The sequence below is a fragment of the Podarcis filfolensis genome, assembly GCF_964270895.1.
Source record: "Podarcis filfolensis genome assembly, chromosome: 7".
In the NCBI taxonomy this organism is placed as follows: Eukaryota; Metazoa; Chordata; class Lepidosauria; order Squamata; family Lacertidae; genus Podarcis; species Podarcis filfolensis.
Window position 1 is genome coordinate 42029908 of NC_139603.1, and position 8196 is coordinate 42038103.

At 38.8% G+C, this 8196-nt stretch overlaps 1 protein-coding gene across 1 annotated transcript in view; it reads right to left on the bottom strand.

Annotated features, from left to right (window-relative positions):
- LDLRAD4 (low density lipoprotein receptor class A domain containing 4) overlaps positions 1-365 on the bottom strand; it is a 279454-nt gene extending 279089 nt beyond the window's left edge. The window contains exon 1 of the mRNA XM_083622667.1: positions 244-365. The gene's annotated coding sequence lies outside the window, so the exon portion shown is untranslated. The remainder of the gene's footprint in view (positions 1-243) is intronic.
- Between the last annotated feature and the right edge of the window lie 7831 nt (positions 366-8196).

Genomic DNA, 8196 nt, shown 5'->3' on the forward strand with positions numbered 1-8196 from the left:
TACAACCACGAAAGCAAGGCAGGCCCTCAAAGCGTGCACCTCAAGTGTTGAAGTCCAGGGGGAAAAGGCAGCAGCTGTACAATGAAGGCGCCAGGATGGAGTCCCAAGGCTTAGGCTTCACCATGGAGAAGGCCATCTCCCACTGGGCTGCCAAAGCCACCACCCAGAGTCCATAGAGAAGGAGGCGGTGTGTCAGATATTTGTTGCCTGAGCTGTTTTGGACTTTCCAGCAAAATAGTTTACCTGAGCTATTTTGGAGAGCCAGTGTAGTGTAGTGGTTAGGAGCGGTAGACTCGTAATCTGGTGAACCAGGTTCGCGTCTCCGCTCCTCCACATGCAGCTGCTGGGTGACCTTGGGCCAGTCACACTTCTTTGAAGTCTCTCAGCCTCACTCACCTCACAGCGTGTTTGTTGTGGGGAAGGAAGGGAAAGGAGAATGTTAGCCGCTTTGAGACTCCTTAGGGTAGTGATAAAGTGGGATATCAAATCCAAACTCTTCTTTCAGCACCAACATGTGCACCCTGAATTGGGCCTGGAAATGAACTGGCATTTCTATGCCTCTTTCTTTTCTGTCAAGGACAGCGCTGCGTTACTCACTAGGCAGGCTAAGCCAGCGCTTCAGGCACTGGCGAAGCAGGGGCACCAAAAAAATAGATTTTTTAAAAATGATTTGACATTTGATATTTCAAAGAAAGCAACCAAGTAGTCATTGTGGGGAAAATAAGACCTTTGTTAGAGTCTCTCCATTTTTCTGTACTCTTTTGTATTACTTATCTCACCCAAACCAGGGGCTGTCCTCCTAACCTGGATCAATATAATGTGATCTTAATCGTGTGCTACAATAAATCTGTTTTATTTTAACATTTTATTTTCTGGTTTAGTATTCAGTACTTAGAGCCTCTATAGGTCTTAATCCTATATAGGAACCCAAGGTGGTTCTCCCCCCCCCCACCGCCCCCATATTATGCTCACAACAACTCTCTGAGGTAGTCGAAACAAAATTTAAAAAATCCTTCCAGTAGCACCTTAGAGACCAACTAAGTTAGTTATTGGTATGAGCTTTCGTGTGCATGCACACTTCTTCAGATATACTGAAACAGAAGTCACCAGGCATATATAGTGGGAGGGTGGGGTGTGGTTTTTCTCAGAAGGGTGGTGGGAATGGGTGTGGTAAACCTGTTGACGACTGTTAACAACTGCAGTTGGTCTTACTGGAAAAAGCAAGGGGTGAGATGGCTAAAAATAGCTTTATCATGTATAATGAGATAAGAATCTAATGTCTCTATTCAGACCAGGTCTCTCCATGGTTTTAAGTTTGGTAATAAGTTGCAATTCAGCAACTTCTCTTTCCAGTCTATTTCTGAAATTCTTTTGCAATAAGACAGCTACTTTGAGATCTTGTATAGAATGTCCTGGGAGATTGAAGTGTTCTCCTACTGGTTTCTCTGTCTTGTGATTGCTGATATCAGATTTATGTCCATTTTTCTTTTGGCGTAGGGTTTGGCCTACCTCTGAGGTAGGTTAGGCTGAGAGACGACGATTGGCTCAAGGTGAACTTTTTGGCTGAGTCATAATTTGAACTCTGTTCTCCAAAGTTCCTAGTCCAATACTCTACCATTACGCTACACTGGTGTGTCGTCATAATAGAGCTTGACAGAAAACACTAAGGTTCCCAAACAGCTTTTAAACAAACTGTAAGGGAATAGCCAATAACAATCTCAAAAGGACTGAGTAGGTATATTTTGATTCACAAAAGTAATACTAGGGTGCCAAATAAAATAAAGAAAGTCCTGTTTAGCAGGTTAATGAGAAAATCTTTCACAAGGGTTAGCTTGAATTCGTTTTTCACCTATCTGCCATCTCCACATAGCAACAACACCCCACTTTCAGAAAATTCTGCCAAGCCTTCATTTACCACAAACTGAAACCCATGTCCCTCTAAGAAGCATGTTCACATTCTGCATGCCAGTGTACAACTATGTGGTTATCATATAAATATTACCTCATAATTATGTATTTTCACTACATTAAAGTTTATTTTAATGTATGATGATTTAGATGAGAATATTCAGTGTACATTAGAACATAATTTGGAATATGACTTCTGCCGCTTGTTTGTGTGTATGTTTATAATACAAGGGCGGGGAATCACTTTATACAGTAATAGAAACTACTGACCGCTACACACGTTTGCTCTACCATTCTCCCAAAGTGTACAGTATTGCACAATCCACTGTATGCAGCAAATCCCAATGACATAATTGCATTTGTAATTGCCTATAATTTCTCAAGGTCTTTGGGGAGATGTAATTTTATTTTTATTTTTTGGTCCCTACTGCCATTTGATTTAACAGTTGGATATGATTTATGGGCTTTGTGGGGAGGGTTTATATATTGCTTATTGCAATTTAAAAATGTTTGCTATACACCACCCTGGGATCCTTGGATGAAGGAAGGTTATAAAAATTTGAAATAAATAAATAAATATGTTCCAATCCTTGAGACAGTTTGAACACTTTCAGGGCTTACATCAGATACTCTTAAAGTTACAGTACTCACCTGGGAAAAGGAAGAAACAGATCAACAAAGCCAGACAGGTTCCCAGGAGTCAACTATTACAGAAAAGAGAAAATAACAGAAGTCTACTCTTGTTACCCATATATGTAAATTAAGACCTCTCGGCACATCTTCAAGCATCCATAGTCCATCCTAGAAACCATACAAAATGACTACAAAAAGTTGTGCAATGTTGGATTTCTGGGTGAGACCTATGGCACCCCCCTATTTGAGTATCAGTTACTCAGTTTGGGGGCCCCTACAACATTATTATTTATTATTATTTATTAAATTTGTATACAGCCCTATACCGAGGGTCTCATAGCGGTTCACGGGATAAAATCACGATATCAAAACACAGAACATGATCAAAATAAAAACAATAACAATCCAGTTGCTTTACAATTTAAATGCAAAATTTGCATATTCAAATATTAAGCGTATTTATAAAATGCAGGGTTCGTGCTACCAAGCCGTAGAAAACAACTACAAAACCTTGGCATCAGTTTGGAAGGGACTCAAAATTTCAGGGTTTGTAGTCAATGATTTCTATAGCTTCTCGTTGTTTATCCCACCCACACCATGCATTATCAATCAGTTTCAGAGGAGCCCTACAGGAGGAAAAAGGGAGTCATGCAGGTGATTGTTTGAGGTAGCTTAAAATATGCAGGCATGAAGGGAGCCACTTCAGAAAGGTGGGCTAATGGCTTGGCAGACTAAGAAAGTTTTCATCTTCTTCTTCATCATCATCCCCTTATACTTGACCAGCTTGGGCGGAGGGACCATGAACCCTGCAAGCCACTCCTGGAGTCTGGAGTCTTGCAGTACCGCCTTTCCTTATCATCTCCAGCTGAGGGCACATTTGCCTTTGCTGAGACCATTGGCTTTCATTTGTTGTCATTCACTGCAGTCAGCTTGAATAGGAGCATCCTAAAATTGCAAGCTGCATCTCCTGGCAATTTGGTTCTTCTGTCGCAACTTTATATTGCTGCCCAGTGCTCCATTTCAAAATGGTTATGGGGCTACTGAGAGAATTCAGATAATCCAGAAGTGTGGGTGGCTGAGTTATGTATAATTAGAGCTATACTGTTATACTCAAATAATAATAAAATATAGAAAAGGATGTTTGGCCACAATTCTCAATTTCAGTTCTAGGTGGCCTTCTCAGTTTCTTCCTCCTTTTTTAAAAAAAAATACCCAGCATGAACTGCATTACTATTCAATTGCCATTGCTTCTTTTACATTCATAACTGTGTCTGTGTCTGTTAAAATAAATGATTTTTTAAATTTAAAAACTGCATTAGCAAGATCCCGGTTGCCCTTTGCTTTCATTTGCATGTGTGTGTGCATATACATATATTTCTAGTTGTTGCACCATGAGAAATTATCTATCTATCTATCTATCTATCTATCTATCTATCTCATGATGCAACAACTAGAGCTGAAGTGCAAATCACTCCTTTAACTAAGACTTGTGAGAAAAGTAGAAGTTGGCTGGTGCAACATAGATCACTACCATCCTTGCATACATTCTCATACACTTGTCACTGTGGTTGTCACCTGACAATAATACACTATTGAATACATACTGTAGGGGAGGTTCAATGTTTACATTGAATTGTTAGCACATGTCATTCCAAATGTTTCCATTCCTGCTGTTCACTGCAAGTTCTCCTTAACTAAGAATTAGTGCCCAAGTTTGATTTTTCCTGCTCCCTCTCAGTCCCTTTTCCTTTTGTGTTGTGTCTCTTCAGTTGTGAGCCTGAGGGCAGAGACTGTCTCATTAATATTGGTATGCTGTTCTGGGACTCTTTTTTTGGCTGATGAGCAGGATTAAAATGCCAATAATAGACTTCCGGGTTGGCGCCATCGCCGAATGGCGGACTCCCTCCGAGCTCCGGAGGGAGCCGGCTCGGCAGGGGCTGGGTTTTACCGCACCGGCGATGCGGGGACCCTTAGAAACCACGGCCACGGGGGCCGTGGACTTGGAGACTCGGCTAGCACCGCTAGCGCCCTCCCGACTCGTGAAGGAGCCTTTTTAAAGGCTACGGATCGGGTGCCGGGGAGAAGCGTGGTGCTTTGAGTCCTCTGCCATCCCTGCCGAGCGAAGCCGCATGCCATCCGGCGGAGAGCGCTGACTTCTTCCATTGAGAATTTGGACTTGTAACAACAACCCGTGAGTAAATTGGAAATCGGGTTTAAAAGAAGAAAAATTTTTTGGATTTGAGACGAGCGGGGGGGGATCTAAAAAGGAAGTCAGTCCCCCTCCCTATTGTAGACATTTTAAAACAAGGATTGGGAAGCCAAGGCCCAAAAAGAACGGTATCTTTGCTAAAATCAAGAATTCCATGATGGGAAAGTACAAGAATTGTGCTGGAGGAAGAATTGAAGGAGAAGGAAAATGCACCCCCCTCCCTGGGAACCGGGGCGATTGAGGAGTGAGCCTGGTGAAAAGAGCCGGTGATTTTGACAGCTGTCAAAGTAGCTGTCAAAGTCGGAATTTTAAAGAGGATTTTATTACAAGGACCTTGCTGGTCAAATTTGTTACAACTTGATATAATTTGTTAAGACTTGAATACAAAATGGCGAAAATACGGAGAACAATCGGATTTTTGGAAACAAAGTTACAACAACCCCCCTAGAGGAGCTTCGGGACATTACAAAGATGGGCGTAAGCCGGGAAAAATACAACACTTCGGAATTTCACAGAACTGGTTATCTCCTGGGAAAGCTGCAAAACTGAAACTGAATCTCGTCTACAGGGTGTTTAGACTAAAAGGAGACAACAGAATACTTTACTGAAGAAGGAAGGGACTGAACGCAAGTTTTTGTTCCTGAATAACAACAACCCATGTAGAGTTACTAAACTTCTGAATAAGAAAGTTTTAGCAGCGGAACAAGAGGAAGCTGGACTATAACCTTGAAAGAACAATGGGGGGAATTTTATAATTTGACATTTTTAAAGATTTAGGAATTAATTTTTAAAAAGTAATCCTAAAAATGGGAAATAATTCTGCAAGGAGTTGGGGGAAAAATGGGATTGATGGACTTAAGACTTCCAGGCTGGAAACATAGATTGGAGGATAAGGGAAATTAAACCGGGGAAGGGGAGGGAGAATTAGAATCCAAAGGCTTGCAACTATTTTCTGAATTGGTTTTCTTTTTTCTAATATATCTCTTATTTTTTTATACTTTTATTCTGTGTGCTTTTACTTTAATGGGAAAAAAGGGGGACATTGTGGAAAGAAAAGGGGGCGGGCTATGGGGAGAGATCTTTTGCTTTTTTTTTATCAAGGGTGTTGCATAAGGTTTGTATAAATTTAAATTTGAACAATGGGGTATATAAATTGTGCTTTAAATCAGAAACAGAACTTGTGGAAACAACAATATGAAAGGGGAATACGGTAGGGGTGGGGGAAGGGGGGAGTCCCAGAAAGTGGATGTTTGAAAATAAGGTTCTGAATGTATCTTCATAATTTCTTTTCTTCTCTTTCTGTATTTTGGAAACTTCAATAAATATTATTTAAAAAAAAAAAAAATAAAATGCCAATAATAATTCCTTTATAGATACAGAATCTGAGCATTATTGTCCCATTATACTGCTTTCATTAAATATATTTCAAGTCTCTAATAATTCTTTTCCTTGTTTGCCAGATAAACTAAATCAATTCAATTTCATTTATAGTTTTGGATACACAAGAGTATTATTTATACAAAATGATAATGTGGAGCTATATGAGAATCATTAATTCAGGGAATCAGGAAATACTCTGCTTTTTAAAATTAGATTTCACTATTGCCTTCAAATAAAAAAGAAAGAATAGATTTAAATGTAAACTAAGCAAAAGTATAATCTTTCCCACAAAACCTTCTTCCAAATCTTTTCAAATGGCAATAGAAAAATGTACAGTGTTTTAATAGCTCTTACGCATTGAAAATGTAACATGTTTATTTAGTAATGTTGAAAGAATTTTGAAATGGCAGACAGAGGGGGCACAGGGTTATTTATAATCCCTTTGCAATTCTGCGAGAATATATGAATATGTTTCTTTTTAAACAAAGGATCATAAATATATAAATAAAATGAGCTATTTAATAGCTTCCCTCTTTCAATGATATGAAATTCACTAATGTAGGTTGGTTCTTTTACCATGTTCTCTTTTCTTTCTTTTTTGCTGACATAATATTCCGGATTATAATGGTAATTATTGCTATTTAAAGTTTACGTATATTCCGACGTATTCTTGTAAACTGTGCAATTATGGTTTGGATGTAAAAGGAAAAATAAAAAGAATAAAAAACTATATATTTATTCTGTGAAACTGCACTCAGGGATAAGTTCCTTGTTTGTATTCACACCATCGAACATACATTCTAAACTACACTGTTCCTTTGCCAATTACACCCACACATCTGCAGACCTCCCCACTGATGCCAGTTTCTGCTTTAGTTAGTAATATATATTAGATGTGTTGGAGATTTCTTGTTAGAGCAGAATGCAACCAAAACATTTTTTTTTAAACTATGATTACAAATAAAATGCTATCTAGTAGAAGAAGCAGGATATGAAGGGTTTTAAAAAACGATAGGTAAAAATTCAGTACTGGGTTCAGATGTATAATATACATTTGAATCCTGATTGAGATTTCTAGCAGTTACAAAAACCTTCCATGTATTTTTGAATAATTTGCTGCTTAAAAACTTTCCTGGACCTCCCAACCACGAAGCAAGCAGGAACAAGGCAGGAATTTATTGCTGTTAAAATCACTACCACCACCCTCCCAAGAACTCTCAATACATATTACTTAATTAATTATTCAAATAGAGGTTAACAAACAATCTAACTTTATTCTGTAGTTATCAGCAATGAAATTGGTCTATAAAAGGAAAGTCTTATTCATACACATGAAAGAAGGATGCTGAAGTTTATCGCCCATCGATTATAGTCTCAACTACATAGGGTTCACTAAACCAAGAATGTCTTCAGCCCTTCCACCCATCAGTTATAGAATATAAATTGTAGCAATGTTTTTACAAACCATACTGAGGTTTGTTTCTGGCTTGGTGAAGCACATAATGAATCTCTGTCAGGGAAACTAAAACTTAATATAAAGCAAAAGCTTTCTTGGAAGAAGTGCTGATGAGTTCATAGATAAATTCCTCCTTTTAAAAAATAAAAGTTTTTAGTAACAGCAAACACAATACTTGCAGTACAAGCAAGCAAAACTTCACAGATGGCAAGTTGCTTGCCATCTCTCTCATAATTTAAGCATTTGGGGCCATCCACTTATGCTGAATGTTGGAAGATTCAGGACAGGCAAAAGAAAATACACTTTTATACAGAGCATATTTAAACAAACAGCAGCATTCACACCCACCCAAAATAGTGATGACCATCAACTTGGATGTGGTTGGTCAAGGGAGCAGTGGACTCAAAAAGGTTGAAAACCTCTGGATTAGACAAATGCATGGAGAAAGCTATCAACAGCTACAACCCACAATGACGATATTTTTCCTCCACTATTGGAGTCAGTATCCCCATGAATCCCAGTTGCTGGGAATCAGAAGTGAGCAGTGCTGCTTTCATTATACAACACCAACCAAAACACAATGGTGATTTCAAAGTCCTCTAACACTAGT